This window comes from Quercus suber, unplaced genomic scaffold, assembly GCF_002906115.3.
Source record: "Quercus suber isolate HL8 unplaced genomic scaffold, Cork oak 2.0 scaffold_46, whole genome shotgun sequence".
NCBI lineage: Eukaryota > Viridiplantae > Streptophyta > Magnoliopsida > Fagales > Fagaceae > Quercus > Quercus suber.
This window is the reverse complement of record NW_027069511.1, coordinates 1446347-1461902: the sequence shown is the minus strand read 5'-3', so window position 1 is coordinate 1461902 and position 15556 is coordinate 1446347. Positions and strand designations below refer to the sequence as shown.

General features: G+C 35.0%; 1 long non-coding RNA gene across 1 annotated transcript; it reads right to left on the bottom strand.

Annotated features, from left to right (window-relative positions):
- Window positions 1-10659: 10659 nt before the first annotated feature.
- Window positions 10660-13353, bottom strand: LOC136066789 (uncharacterized). Its single transcript, XR_010628272.1, has 4 exons — window positions 13077-13353; window positions 12781-12939; window positions 11176-11332; window positions 10660-11080 (listed from the first exon to the last, which is right to left on the bottom strand). It is a non-coding gene; the product is annotated as an uncharacterized LOC136066789 (long non-coding RNA).
- Window positions 13354-15556: the final 2203 nt, after the last annotated feature.

The window sequence follows — 15556 nt, the reverse complement described above, 5'->3', positions numbered from 1 at the left end:
TTGGAATTATAATGCTCTTACTAGTTTACATATGTTTAGCTCTACTTGCAATATCATTTGAGGCTTAATGTGTGTCAGTGTGCCTTGTCAGTTGTCACATAATGTTTTAAATGAGCGTTTTTTTTTTTTTTTTTTAAGCAGAGATGGAAATTCTCATTTAAGGGTAAACTTGTGAGTACAATAACTTAAGGATCATGATAAAATAGACTCTAGTTCTGCTGGTGTCTAGGAAGCCCTAGGCCTGGAGAAAAACTCCAATTGTTTTAGAAGTTTTCAGTAACTGCTTTCCATTGCGGTCAAAGCTTCACAAATGGTGGGATTTCATTTTCTGAAGACTGATCAGAGCATGCTGATTATTTTTATTTTTATTATTATTTAAAGCTGATCAGACTGATTTTTTTGATGGATTATCATCAGATTGATTTGATTCTTGCTATCAAAGAAACCTAAAGGAAAGATATGCTTTAGGAGCTTATTTAATTTATTTTAGGAGCTTATTTAATTTATTTATGTACAGTTCCTTAATGTCTCTCACTTTTAATAAATAAGGATTAGAAGGTAATCCAACCTTTAATGCATGTTTGTTATTGTCTTCTCCCTCCTGTATGGCAACAAACATGACTTTGGGTTACCTCACAAAGTAGGAAAGGGGATGTTACATTTACCCGTTCAACAATAAGATAAATTTCTGATAGAACTTGCATGGATGCTTCTCTAATTTGACTAGGTCTGATTGAATTACTAGCTTTGTCTACAAAACGTGCATACTTTTCTATTGTACCTAGGCTGAATTACTTGCTGTCCCTATGCAATGATTTTTTTCTCCTCCTTCCTTATCATTTGTAGTTTATCGGGGTTATGAGCTATATATATTGAGGTAAATTTGATCGTATAACTATAGCTATTTCTTATTTGGTATTTTTTTTTCTCACATTTATTGATGTACACTCCGTACACATAATGTCCATAATTTCACATGCGATATCCATATATATTTTTTGTTTATGTCCATAATTAAAATGTGAAATGGAAAATGTGTATGAATGATTTATAAATGAGAAGCATGTGAGAATTAATAACTTTTTTTTTTTTTTAATAATAATTAGACGATTTTGTGACTTTAAATATGTTTGGCTATGGACCAAGTAAATTGGATATGGCCGTAAAGGACTATTAATTTTACTTCTTCGAGGTCAGGCTTCAAATAAGCAATCGAGTTGTAGCCTTGTAATTTGTCCAGGGTGGATTGGTGCAATTTTACAAATCATCTCAAATAATCTTGTGCGCATATTATTGATATAATCTCTAGGTGAAATCGCATTAAAATTTTATTAGTGGGTTATTCAGACTTGATACATTAATCTTTTGAATCCAGTAATAGTAAGCAGTAACAAGTAATTTGATCTACTTGCGAATGGATAAGGCTGGGTCAGGCCCAAATCTCTCGGCTATTGAATCTTTGGTGGGGTAGAATATACTCTCTAGCATTATTTTCTTAGTTAAATCTAATGTAAAAAACCAATATACTCTCTACCCTCTATTTTGGAGGGAGGGGTTAATTAGTCTTTTAATGTTAAATTTCGTTAGATTTAAACATAAAATAAATGAAAGAGAGTTAAGTGTTACAAATTTATAACTTTAAGAGATTAATTGTGCATTTCAATAGTTTAGAAAACAAAATGTAAAATGAGTATTTAAAAAATATATATATATATATTATATAGTTTAAAGTAAAAAAGTGTAATTTAAAAAATATATATATATATATATTATTAAAAAATGGCTCATCGATTCTCCTCTAAACTTCTTTCTCTTTCTGGATGGATTTTTGGCTACCCATTGGACTTCTTCTTTTGTTTTTTTATGGGCCATTGTAAACACAAAACTACTCCTCACTTTGGTAAACTCGATCCCAACTGGCCACATGTGAAAATCTTCACTCACTATCTTTTAAGTTACAAGAATTCACTATTGATCTCATTTATGCCACCTCAATCATTGTTTTAAAAAATCAAACTGGATTGTCCTATTCAACCAGTTCAATTGAGAATCGGGCATCAGTTTGGTTTGGTAAAATACCCTCAAATCGGTATAAAACTGGTCAAAAACTGGGTTAAATTGAAAATTGGAGTCAAAACCAGTTCATTGACTGTACCGATTTTGTATATTTTGCCCAAACTCATGATACTCGTATTTGGAATTTGATTTCAAGTATCTTCAATTCTATAATCTACCTACAAATTTCTATCTCCCAAATCCCAACCCCACATATTCCTCCTCTAAAAAATTATGGACTTTATTTTGGAGCTCCTTCTGAATTAATTCATTTTCTTTGAAAATGTGCTCATAATCGTATTCAGATGTGACAAGAATTGTCATTTTTTTTTTCTCTTATTCCTCACCCTCTTATCAAAATTGGTCCAAGTATTTACTAAGAACCTGTCACGGGTCTAAAGAAAATATCATGGGCCTAAACTAGTTTGCCACTAATTTCAGACTATTGTCCACACTCCAAAGTCTTCCATGGTTTTTAATTTTTATCTTTTCATTTGAAATATTTGGCTATCTTGAAATACAAATCAAACGTCATTGAATGAATATTAGAAAATGTTTCAATATAATGGCTTCAAGCATAATAGAAAAATGCTTTAAAAGAAACCCAAAAAAAAAAAAAAAAAAATTGAGAAGAAAAAGAAAACAAAATTGAATGACTTGGAATGAAATTATATTTATATATGATGGACATATATATTAGAATAATCATATGACGTGGTTTTGTTTTTAAGATTTTGTGTTAACGACATCATTGTAAATTTGTTTATGGTTTAAATTGAAATATTTTTAAAAGTAAAGAGTTTAATTTGAAATTTCTGAAAATAATGAGATTTAATCTGAAGTTACTTCTAAATTATATAGCCTAACTGTCGGGGGCTTGGAAACCGCCGTGCAGTAGATGAGCTTAGGGAAATTATCCAAGCAAAAGATCCTGGGATTGTGTTTCTGTCTGAAACATGGTCCACCAAGGAACATATGGAGCACATAAAATTGAAATTGAATTTTGATGGATTGTTTACTGTGACTAATGAAGGTAGGGGTGGTGGGTTGGCATTGATGTGGAAAAATAGTAGTGATGTTTGGGTGGATAGCTTCTCTTCCTATCATATAGATGCAATTATTAAGGGGGGTGTAGAGGATGCATGGAGGTTAACAGGTTTTTATGGAGAACCAGAGACGAGTATTAGAAACAAAGGGTGGAATATGCTGCGTATGTTGGGGTCAAAGCCACAACTTCTATGGTGTTTTTTTGGGGATTTTAATGAGTTATTACAAGTGGAAGATAAACAAGGCGGTGCACCACGCGCTCATTATCCCATGCAGGCCTTTAGGGATGTACTTGATCTTTGTGGGTTTGTTGACTTAGGTTACTCTGGTCTAGATTATACTTGGCATGGGCATCGTAGAGGTGAGTTGATCTAGGAAAGGTTGGATCGAGGGGTAGCCAACTAGGAGTGGCTTGCTCGGTTCCCTATAGGAAGGATTAGGCACTTGAATAGTTTCACTTCAGATCATTGCCCAATTCTATTACCTTTGAATCTGATTGGGGAGCACCAAAGGTGGAGACGAAAGCCTTTCCGTTTCGAAGCTATGTGGTTAACTAATTCGGAATGTAATGGTATTATCTCAAGAGCTTGGGCTTTTGACCAAGAGGGTACTCCCATGCACGTGGTTTCAAAAAAGCTAAAAAAAATGCAAGAAGTTGCTTACGGTGTGGAACCGTGACCACTTTGGTAGTGTGCTAAAAAAAAATAAAAACCTTAAAGGATTGGCTTTGGAGGGCTGAAGCAGATTCGGTTAGGTCTGGGGATGTTGAGGTGGTGATTCATTTGAAGGAGCTTAATGAATTATGTGCACAAGAGGAGAGAATGTGGCACCAACGGTCTTGAGTTCAATGGTTACAAAGTGATGATTAGAATACTAAACTTTTTCATGGTCTCTCAACCCAACAAAAGCGAAGGAACTTTATAAAGGGGTTGCGTGATGAGAATGGAACTTGGCAGGAAAATGAGGAGGTAATTTTGGGTTTGTTGATTGAGTATTATGCTAACTTGTTTATGACTTCCAATCCTCGCAATCTTGAAAGGATTTTGGAAGGGGTTCAACCAGTGGTGACTGAAGATATGAGGGCTGCCTTGGCTAGGCCCTTTAATGTGGAAGAGGTGGAATGTGCTATTAAGGATATGGCTCCGTTAAAGGCCCCGGGACTGGATGGGATGCCTCCCTTCTTCTATCAAACTTATTGGACTAATATAGATATGGATGTCTCTCAGGCTGTTCTTTCATGTTTAAATTCTAGATCCATCCTGAAAGCTATTAACCATACTTTTATCACTTTAATTCCTAAAGTCCAAAATCTAGAAAGGGTGTCTAATTTTAGGCCCATTAGCTTATGTAATGTGGTTTATAAGATTGTTAATAAGGTTATTGCTAACCGCCTTAAACCTTTACTAGATTCTATTGTATCAAAAATTCAAAGCGCCTTTGTTGCAAATAGGCTTATCACGGATAATATTTTTATTGTTTTTGAATCTTTGCATCATATGAAGAATAATTGCAAAGGTAAGTAGGGTTACATGACTCTTAAGCTGGATATGAGCAAAGCATATAATTGGGTGGAGCGGCATATGATCGGGTGGAGAGGGCTTTTTTGGAACAGATCCTTCTAAAATTGTGTTTCCATGAGGATTGGGTGGCCTTGTTAATGGAGTGTATTACGTCAGTGTCCTATTCTATTCTTGTTAACAGAGAGCCAAAGGGTCTATTTAGGCCTTTAAGGGGTTTGAGGTAAGGAGATCCTCTCTCACCCTATCTATTTCTTTTTTGTGCTGAAGGTTTAAATGCAACCCTGAAAGAGGCAGCCTCAAAAGAAGAAATTCATGGGTTCTCTATTTGTAGGAGTGGTCCAAAACTCACCCATCTATTTTTTTTTGCAGATGATTGTCTTTTGTTTTGCAGAGCATCATTGACTGAATGTGAAAAAAATTCAAGAATTATTGGGTTTCTATGAAGAAGCTTCAGGACAAATGATAAACAAGAGTAAAACTACTCTCTTTTTTAGTAAGAATACGGATGCGCATACCATAGAGGAAATAAAGTTGTCCTTGCATGTCCCTGCCATTTAGCATTATGAGAAGTATTTGGGGCTGCCTTCTTTTGTCGGTAGAGGGAAAAAAAGCTTGCTTTATGCAAATCAAGGAGCGGATTTGGGCAAAAATGCAAGGGTGGAAAAAGAAACTTTTGTCTCAGGCTAGAAAAGAAGTTATGATAAAGGCAATAGTTCAATTTGTACCTACCTATTCAATGAGTGTGTTCAAATTACCTGTTGGTCTATGTAAAGATATTGAAGCAATGATTCAGAAGTTTTGGTGGGGGCAAGGGGAGACAAAAAAAATCCATTAGGTGAAGTGGAGTTCTCTTTGTTCATCTAAGTCAGTGGGTGGAATGAGTTTTAGAGATATTCATAATTTTAATAATGCTCTTCTTGCAAAATAGGTTTGGTGGTTATTACATCATAAAGATTCTCTATTGTATAAGGTTTTTAGAGAAAAATATTTCCCTAATAGTAGCATCTTGGAAGTGCCGGTTCCCCCAAGATGTTCTTTTGCTTGGAAGAGTATTTTACAGGCGAAGGATGTCATCAACAAAGGTGCGGTGTGGAGAGTGGGGAATGGAGAATCCATCAAAATATGGGAGCATCAATGGTTGCTAGAGCTTTCAAACAGTAAGGTTGTCTCTCCAAGAATTGATACTGATGTCATTTTTGTGAAGAATCTGTTTTTGGCAGGTAGAAGGGTGTGGGATCCGGGTTTAGTGAAACAACTTTTTCTACCATGGGAGGCTGACTTGATTTGCAGAATTCCAATATGTGAGGAGCTCGTCGTGGATTTGTTGACTTAGCCTCTTACTCCTACTAGGGATTATAGTGTGCGGAGCGCTTACCGTTTGTTGGAGTCTAATGCATGGAGGGTTAATCTAGGGTCCTCTTCATTGGATGGGTAGAGTAAGGTTTGGAAGGAGATATGGAAGATCAAAACTCCGAATCTGATCAAGCACTTCATTTGGAGGGCTGCCAATGATTCTTTACCTACCAAGCAAAACCTTCGACATTGTCATGTACCTGTGGAAGCTTCCTGTTCTACATGCAATGAGCATTCGGAATCTCTAATCCATTGCTTGTGGCTATATGAGCATGCCCAGGCTGTGTGGAGATCAAACATCAATTTTGTTCGGCCTTTTAGGAGAAAGTATAGGAGTTTTTTTGAACTATTGGAGGAAGTCTTAGTTAATGCTTCGGAGTTCCAGGTAGCACTGTTCTCGACCATTTCCTAGTGTTTGTGGCACAGTCGAAACAGATTGAGGGAGAATCAATCCACTTAGCCGTTGCAGGAAGTGGGTGAGAGGGCTGACATGTTGGTTCGAGAATATTTGGAGCTTTGCAAACCTGGTGCTGTGCCGAGAGGTCCTTGTGCTCAGGTGCAATGGTCTCGTCCTCTTGAAGGTGTGTTTAAGGTGAACTTTGATGCTGCCTTGTTTGAGAATGTTGGTTGTGCAGGCATTGGAGTGGCGATACGAGATTCAGAAGGTGAGATCATTACAGCGTTATCTCAGTGGATTTCTCTCCCTTTTTCGGTGGAAATGGCAGAAGCCATGGCAGCACAACAAGCTACTCTTTTTGCACATTAACTAAGTCTCTCTAAGGTGGTGATGGAAGGTGATTGTCTTAGGATGGTTTTGGCTTTGAACTCTAAGGTCTGCTACAACACATTGTATGGGAATATAGTTGAGGAAACACGTCATCAAGCTAGCAAGTTTCATTTTTGTAGGTTTATTCATGTGCGTCGGGGTGGGAACAAGTTAACCCACGCCCTCGCTAGAGGAGCAGTTTTATCTGTTGATTTAGATGTTTGGGTAGAAGAACTACCCTTCAATTTGGAAAGTGTATTCCAAACTGATTTATCTTAATTATAAGGGCTTACCTTTTTCTCCCCAAAAAAAAAAAAAAGATTGTTATCTATCTACTACCTAAAAATAAATAAAACAAAGAAACTAATATACACTTTCATATGAAGTAAACTCCAGTAACAAAACGGCGAAATTGGAAACATAAGGTGTTGTTTGGATTTTGCCAAACTCAATTAACAAAACTGAGTTTTGTTAACTCATAACCCAAAAATCGTGGGCCCCATATGTATAATGTCTGTTTGGCTTATTTTTTCAAATGTTAACTCAGTTAACAAAATTGAGATATTTGGGTTTTGAGTTATCAAACTCAGAAACTCTGGAGGGTTGTTTTCTGTTTTTTCAAGTTTTGAGTTATGTTAACTTTGTGGCAATAGACATAATTTTCATCAAGTTTTGGGTCCCATAGCAGTGTTACATTACATCAGTTCAGATGTAGCAGACCCACTGAGCTCCCAATGGTACTTTTGTGTTTACTTTCCCAACTACCTAGCACTTCAGCATTTCACTAATTCTCATTCATCACTTCCATTTTCCTTCTCCAAACCCACAACACAGCAACAACTGAAGCGCATCTCTTCGCTGATCAGTACCTTCAGCACAGCTCCGTGAACCGATTTTGTTTCTGGTGAGACCCATATTCAGCCCCTCCATCTGTTGGATTTTATTTTAATATTTTTTGTTTTTTTCCATGTTCCTCCATTTTTTGTAAGTTCTATTTACTGAGACCTTGAGGAATGGCTGTGAATGCTTTTATTTATGCCTCTTTTTTTACTCTCTACTTAAGTATAGTTTTTATGCCTCTTTTTATGTTTTTATTTTTTTTTTTTATTTTAGAAGTTTTTGGGTTTGTTCCTCTGTTACAGCCATGGTATTGTGAATAATGGGAGCAAGTTCTGAGAATGTGTTACTTAAATGAAAGCTCTTGGAAGTCATTGAAAAAGCCTTGTAATTAAGTTGAAACATTTAATGTGATTGATGAAGGACAAATTGCTTTAAGTATAATGAATGCAAAGCAATAGGTGTAATTCTATTTACGGTATGATTTAGAACCAAGAGTCATATGATGCATGTTGTAGTGCTCAATTTCCTTAAATGCAGTTTTGCTGCATTCTAGTAACTCACACAAACCAAGTGTTATGTAATAACATTATTTTCTTTGATTCTGTGACACATTTATGAGTCAAACATTAGTGGACAAAAATTAATAGATATGATTGATGTCTTTTATTTGGTAATGATATTGATGTAATGCACATTTCTCACTTTAGACAGTAGGTTGGTAATTTTTGCTGAACTCATGATGAGTCAATCAATGGGATTGCTATTATATAGTAAATCTCTATTTTTTCTCAGAAGGAGAAATATCTATGAGGCATTTAAAAATCTTAGATTTAGTTTGTTTAATTATCATTTTTTAAGAAAACATGGAAATGTTTCTTGTTTATATGTGATTGTTACATTATCAAAGGTTGTTGTTAGATGACTGGTGATTTAAGGAGGTGGGGTGATGACTATGTCAATGAACTTTGTGACATTGTCTTCGGCCAATGGATGTTGGGTAATTTTGTCGTGAGCCATTGTGGGATGTGATCACAAACACTCTCAACGCTCAGACTGGGAAGGATTTCCGCAAGAGGCAGGTTATGCGTTGGTTCATGCATTTCCGAAAGGAGTATTGTTGGGCCAACGGTGTTCGTTATGGGCTAAGGTGTGGGTGGCTAGTGGTGGGTCTGATAAGGGGGCTGGTCCGGATGAAGGGGCTAGTCCGTCTTAGTAAGAGGCGATTGGTGAAATCTAAAACATTGTAGTGCATAGGTAACATTGTTTTTATGCTAACTTATTTTGTTCCCACTATGATTTGTAAGCTACTATGATGTTGTTAGCGTACAGTTTCACATGCACTCCCTTATGACTATTAGTGACCACTTTTGTAGTAAAACAATGCCAAGGTCTTTTGACTTTTTGTATGTTACATGGTCATAATGTACAAGTTTAGCTATGAACTGAAGTATATTTATGTATGGTGTTATCTTTAATATTCCTTGTTCATTTATTTACAAAGTAACATTCCTTGGTCACGGTAACACATTAATATTCCTTGTTCATTTATTTACCTGTCAATACAAAGTGTGTTCATCTTACCATGTGAAATATTTGAATTAGATGGCACATGAATCCCAAGATGTGGAAGACAAAAAGGGGCCTCCCGATGTAGTACACATATTTATAAAGATTATGGTAGAGGAACAAATTAAGGGTAACATGGAGAATTGTGTTTTTAAGGACCCTATGTGGGAAACAATGACACAAGAACTTAATAAAAGGACTGATAATCTTTTAAACTGCTAAGCAAGTCTTCCAAAAGCACAATAGGCTTCGAGGTAAACAACACAAGTAGAGTCAATTGCTGAATCGTACGAGGTTGGGGTGGGATGAGACCACCCAAACTGTTACATGCACTAACAAGGTTTGGGAGCATGTGGTGGTGGTGTGTTATTTTATGCATTTCAAGTTTCATGTTAGTATTGAATGCCTTTGCATTGTTGTGATTACTTTGCTGCCTAACAATTGTTCCTATGCTTGTGTTGTTGTAGGCTGATCGGAATGCAAATAACCTCTGAAAGAAGGGATGCCCCGACTATGATAAGTTGAAGCAGTTGTTTGCCTCCAGTACTGCGATTAGGCACCTTCAGATTTCATCAAACACACCTGCACTGAACAGCAATGAAGAGCGTGCACTGGAGGATGAGCTTGCCATTGATGTTGCTCCTATCCATCTTGATAATGATTATTACACCCCGAACTTGGATAGTATTCCTCGGACTACAGAGGAGACTGATGGTGTTAACCAAATCTAAGCTGCAGGCAAGCGTCTTATGCAAGAAGCAAGTGTCAAGGGTAAGAAAGTGGTGAAGAAGTTCGACAACAAAGTAAGTGAGATAACTGTGGCCTTAAAAGAGTACACCGCAATGTCAAGGGAGAGGTTTAGCGGTAACAGAGGCAAGTCAAGTGGCACTTCTGAGCAATTTGCCTAATCAACAGCTGGAGGTGATCCATGTTCTCTAGGGAAAGCCATTGACATGCTTAATCAGTATGAGGATTTCAAAAACAAGGAATATTTGAAGATCTCAAGGGCTCTCCATGTGAAGGAGAATAGGGTGGTGTTCATGGGCATGCTGGAGAATAGGAGGCGGGCATGGATGGAGGAAATTCTTAACCCGGAGGATTGATATTTGGATATTATTTTGTTATGTTATAGATATTGTAGTATTGTAGTATTATATGATAGTTATTGTAGTACTTGAAACTTCTGTCACAAAAACATTGATGTGTTTTGTTGGTTATTATTTTCTATACTATGGATGTTTGTCAGGTTGCCTTCTTTATTTCTAGACTTGATGCAGTCCTGTATGTTGAACAATCTTAACTTATTATTCGGAATATTTATGATAATTTCCCATATTCACCTTGGTTTTTTGTTGAGTGCTTGTTATTAGTATTGGTTTACTGTATAAAGGGGTTAATAGTATGTCGTTGTGGTATGTAGGTGACAATGGCATCAAGGAGTAAATCCTTTAGTAGGTGAGATGAAGCAAAGTTTGACTTTGTGAATCCTTTGGTAGGTGAGATGTTCCAACACCTATAATACATTTCCATGTCCAACCATAGAAGACCATTTTTCATTATGAAAACCACTAATCCAAATTCAGAATCATGGCAAATACATTTGCCGTAATCCAGCCTCCTTATTACCAAGTGAAAATATAAACAACACCACAACTAAAAACCATGACATAAGTAGAGCAATTTGATATTTACGTGCTTGTGCATTGGCCATATGAAGGGAAACCCTTGCTTTTTTAGCACTACACTTTGCTACTCTTTCCCTGTGGAGTATGTCTACTATCATTGCACGAGCTTCCTTCTCATTGTTTTTTGCCATAGCTGCCTCGGCCTCAAGCCTAATAAATTTCGCAATGACAATTGGTATTATTTCAGCTCCACTCCTACATGGGATGCCATCAAACCACTTAAAGGACTTACAATGTTCGTTGCTGCCCTGCATATTAAACAAAGCTGGTAAGTACATGAGCTACAGATCATAGCAACTTTAACCATGAAGGAACGATGATAATAAGCGCAGCTAATACTTACAGGCTTCCAATGTCTATAGCCATAAAACCATCTACCGAAATTATGGAGTTGCAAAGATGTCCGCAACACGCACTAAACCATGTCACACACATGTCCCCTATAGTTGAAGTTATAGTTACTGGCACTTGCCTCTGACATTGTGGTGAAACGTCCACCCCTACAAGGCATATTCACTGATGGTGTCAACACATAGCTAACCATACTAAAATTTTCATCAAGTTGTATGCAGTAATAGATGACACTAGTGTAGATTGTATTGAGTACTTTGGTCAATGAAATCTTGATCTACTTTTTCTTAGCTCAACTAATTATTTGAAAGCCTAACAGACATTGGGTTTTTCTAATGTAATAATTCATGATCTTAAGAATTATGTTAGACAATGTCAAGTGTTTTTCTCTACATAATAGAATATATTAACTAATTTACATTAGAAATCAGTAGCAATATCTCCCACATTCCATGTTCCATTACCTACTTTTATGCAATTTAGAGAATAGTTAGATAACTCTTCAAAACAATTTCTAGTATGCAAACTTGATTGCATACAAATAATTTTTAATTTCAAACTATTTTGCTATTACAGTAAACACCAAAGATAACACCCTTGTTTGAAAACAATTATCAACTTAAACGTAATCTTTTGTGCTACAAAAACAATTTTGGAAGTTCTCCAAGCCGTTGATGACACTATAGAGGCAAAACTGGTAAGCTACATTATTGGAGAATCCTATGGTATGATAAAAACATAATATACTTAAAAGAAACTGGCATATTGCAAATGAAAAAATAAAGCTAATTACTTGAATATTATAGGCAAACAATTATCAAAACATTATTTGTTTTGTTGCAAAAACAATTGTAATGGAATTATGAAAGCTATCCAAGTGGCTTTGCTTCATTTTTAACAAACATACAAGCATGAATTTAGCTTGAAGGCATGGAAGCTATCCAGTACTCATTTCAAGATGTGTGTGTAAGTGTGACTCAAAATTAAGCAGTAATATGTGTCAACAAATATATAAGGATAGATTAAACAAAGCACTGTTCCAAATCGTAATTATCTATGTTTCTATGTGTGTCTACAATCTAATTAGGGATCAAATCTTACTATAGGCCATATAAGTAAGATTTCAGAGAACCCAATTTCAAATCAATGCTATTACCCCATCATTGAAAAAATCACTACCCATGTTTTAGTTAAACAAATTGGTGAACATAAAGTAGGCTATCCAAATACCATAAAATTCAACCTAAAACACACATCTCCAGCCAAAGTCAAACAAATGGTATAACCAAATGACAACCTTAAAAAAATCACTTTTTGTACTAAAAAAAGTCAGTTTCTAAAGTTACACCAATCCTACTCAACAAAAAATTTAGAAAAATAAAACTAAAGTTTCAAACCAAATGTAACAGCTCCAAATTTTTTAGGGTCAAACATTAATTCTGTTTCTGTTACATTAGCCAGTTGAATTTATTTGGGTGCTTGTTTTGCCAATTTCTTAAACCATAAACCATAGAAGACCCATCACTTAGAACCCAAGAAAGACAAAAACAAAATGAACAAAAAGAAACATTGGTTAAAACTAAAAGCTCAGTAGTACCTCCAACTTAGCCTCTTCTTTCATAGCGTCCCAAATTGGGTCAGCAATCGGGTCACCCGAATTAACAACCGAGTCAAACTCAGGCTTGGATATCCCCAATGCATAAACCAGAAAAGCTTTGTCTATTCGGTATTGGGTCCTCTTATGTAAACTACACTACTACATAGTTGAGATATAAATCATTATGAACTGAAACCTATGAGCTATATCTCACAAATAGAAAAGAGAAGAATGTATAAACAGAGGGCTCACATATATAGACAAAATCATGAAAACGATGAGAAATAAGACTATACCAACAAAGGGCCCACAAATTTCTCTTCAGCAGCCCCATAGTGCCGTGATGGGTTTAAAGTTGAAGGTGAGAAAGATGAGCAACGTGTGATACTTGGGTTGTGTTCAGAGTTGGGAGTCTGGGATTCCTTCGTATGGGTTTCTGGAGTTTGAGATGAGGGAGGGATCTAACGCAATGGAGGCGGGGAAGTGAGGAGCAGAAAATGAGAGGCGAAGTAAGGGTTTGGAAAGCTGAAGATCGATGGTGATAGAATGGAGACTATGCTGTGGTGTGTCTGAAGTTGGGGACAGAGTGTTTTGTTGTGGAAAGGGCGTGAAGAGGAGAGAGAGAGAGAGACAACGTAGGTAAGCTTGGTGACCGTTCTGTTCACCTAATTTGCAATTGATTTTTGTGGGACCCAGTGAGTGACATAAATGTGAGTGTTGGAATTGAAAAACCCACTACGATATTCCACACAAACAACCTACCAGACTGAGTTATAAGAAATTGGGGTATTTTTGAGTGATGAGTGATGAGTGTCGAAAATTGAGTGAAGAGTAATGAAAAAAAAAAAAAAAAAAAAAAAAAAACCAACCAGGGCCTAAGACGTGACAATTTTATTAGGCAGATTGTCTCGAAGTTATCGAACCGCTCTGGTTTTGTCACACTAACACATATTATATAATATAATTCTGTGTCTGAAAAAAATCATATAATATAATATAATTCATGTTCTCTCCAAATATATAATTCTCTATGCTTTACATTTGCAATGAAACTCTTTTTATTTTTTTTTTAAATTTAGTGTTATAATTTTCTATTCAATTATAGCCATATCAAAATTCTATAAACACTTCATCTATTTGATAGCTGACTTCATACTTCTTTAGTTGTTTTGGTTTGTCAAAATTCTATAACCTGAGTTTTTGACCTGGAAAAAATTAAGATTATTTTATTAAAATGCATAAAAAGAAAAGAAAAAGGAAAATAAATAGAAAGGAATCAAAATATCAATCATAAATCTAACCCAAAGTAAATTTAAATGAGGAAAGAAGAAAGGAACAATATAATTATTTTTTTTTAAAAAAAGCCTTGAGTAAGATTTATGTAATTTCATTTGTTCCCAGATTATACACAGTTTTTTAATATATATATATATATATAAACATTAAAAGAAGCAAAATAGCCCACAAACCATACAGAGAAAGGAGATGTTATCAGTTTTTAAATATTAGTAAAATTTTGTATCTATCTTTTTTTTTTTTTTTTTAATAAGAAAATTTTGTATTTAGCTTATGTCAATATTTTGATATTTGAATTGAAAGTTGAAATGCGTTAAAATAAATGTTGTTTTGTTTTATTATTTAGAATTGAACTTGTGTGTCAAAGGCTTTGTAACTGAATTGGCACCTCCCCATGCACAAAGTGTTTGGGGGTTTAGGGGGGAAAGGGTTCGAGTTACGGGATTAGCAGCATATTGTAATTATCTCTAAAAAATATATATATTTTATAATCTAAAATTTAGGATTTTAAAACTTAATAATTTTACTTAGATAAGTGAAAAAGAGTAATGAACAATAGGAAATTCTTTTAAATAATCTAATAAAAACTACATGGATTATGGGATAAATATAAGGTTTTTAAAATCTAACTTAATGTGGATTTTTGTTTGTTTTTTTTTTTTTTGGATAGAATTTTTCTGGGAAGCTTTTTACTTAACGTGGGTTTTTGTTTTGTTTTTTTTGGATAAGTAAAGTTGTTTTGAAGACATGGATTAGTGAAAGAATGGTCCTATTTTGTAGGCATGTATTTTTATTGGGTTGTCCCAAATTTTGTCTTTACTTAAACTTAGGGTTAAAGGGTATTTTTTTAATCAGATAAAAGTCTAGTCTAAGAAATGGAATTTTACAAAGAATATTATGACGTTATTGCCCTTATTCCTAAAAGGACAAAATTTAGATGCAGTATCTTAAATGATATTTTTCAGGTTCCCCTTTTAAGATTTAGTCATGTGGCTACTTAACTAAAAAAATTCACTTCCATCATATGAGAAAAAATTCATATTGTAGAATCTTAAGAGGGGAATCTAAAAAGCAACACCTAAATATTGTACATAAATCTTACTTATTCTTAAAATATTGTAGGAAAAGTTTATTAGTTCCTGGATATGGTATTTTTGACCTTTAGAAAAATCCGTACAAAGAGGGAATCCTGTTATATATAATATAGCATAAATTATTATTATTATAAGCAAGACTTGAGTACAGTATTTAGGTGATGTTCCTTAAGTTCATCTTTTAAGATTCTGCCATGTGGATTTTTTCTCATAAGAAAGAAGAGTATTTTTTTTAGTTAAGTAGCCACATGACTAAATTTTAAGATGTGAACACAGTACCTAAAGTATTGTACCTAAGTTTTGTCATATTATTATTATTATTATTATTATTATTATTATTATTATTATTGTGGGCCCTAAGAATTTGGCAACCCGGCCCAAGACCC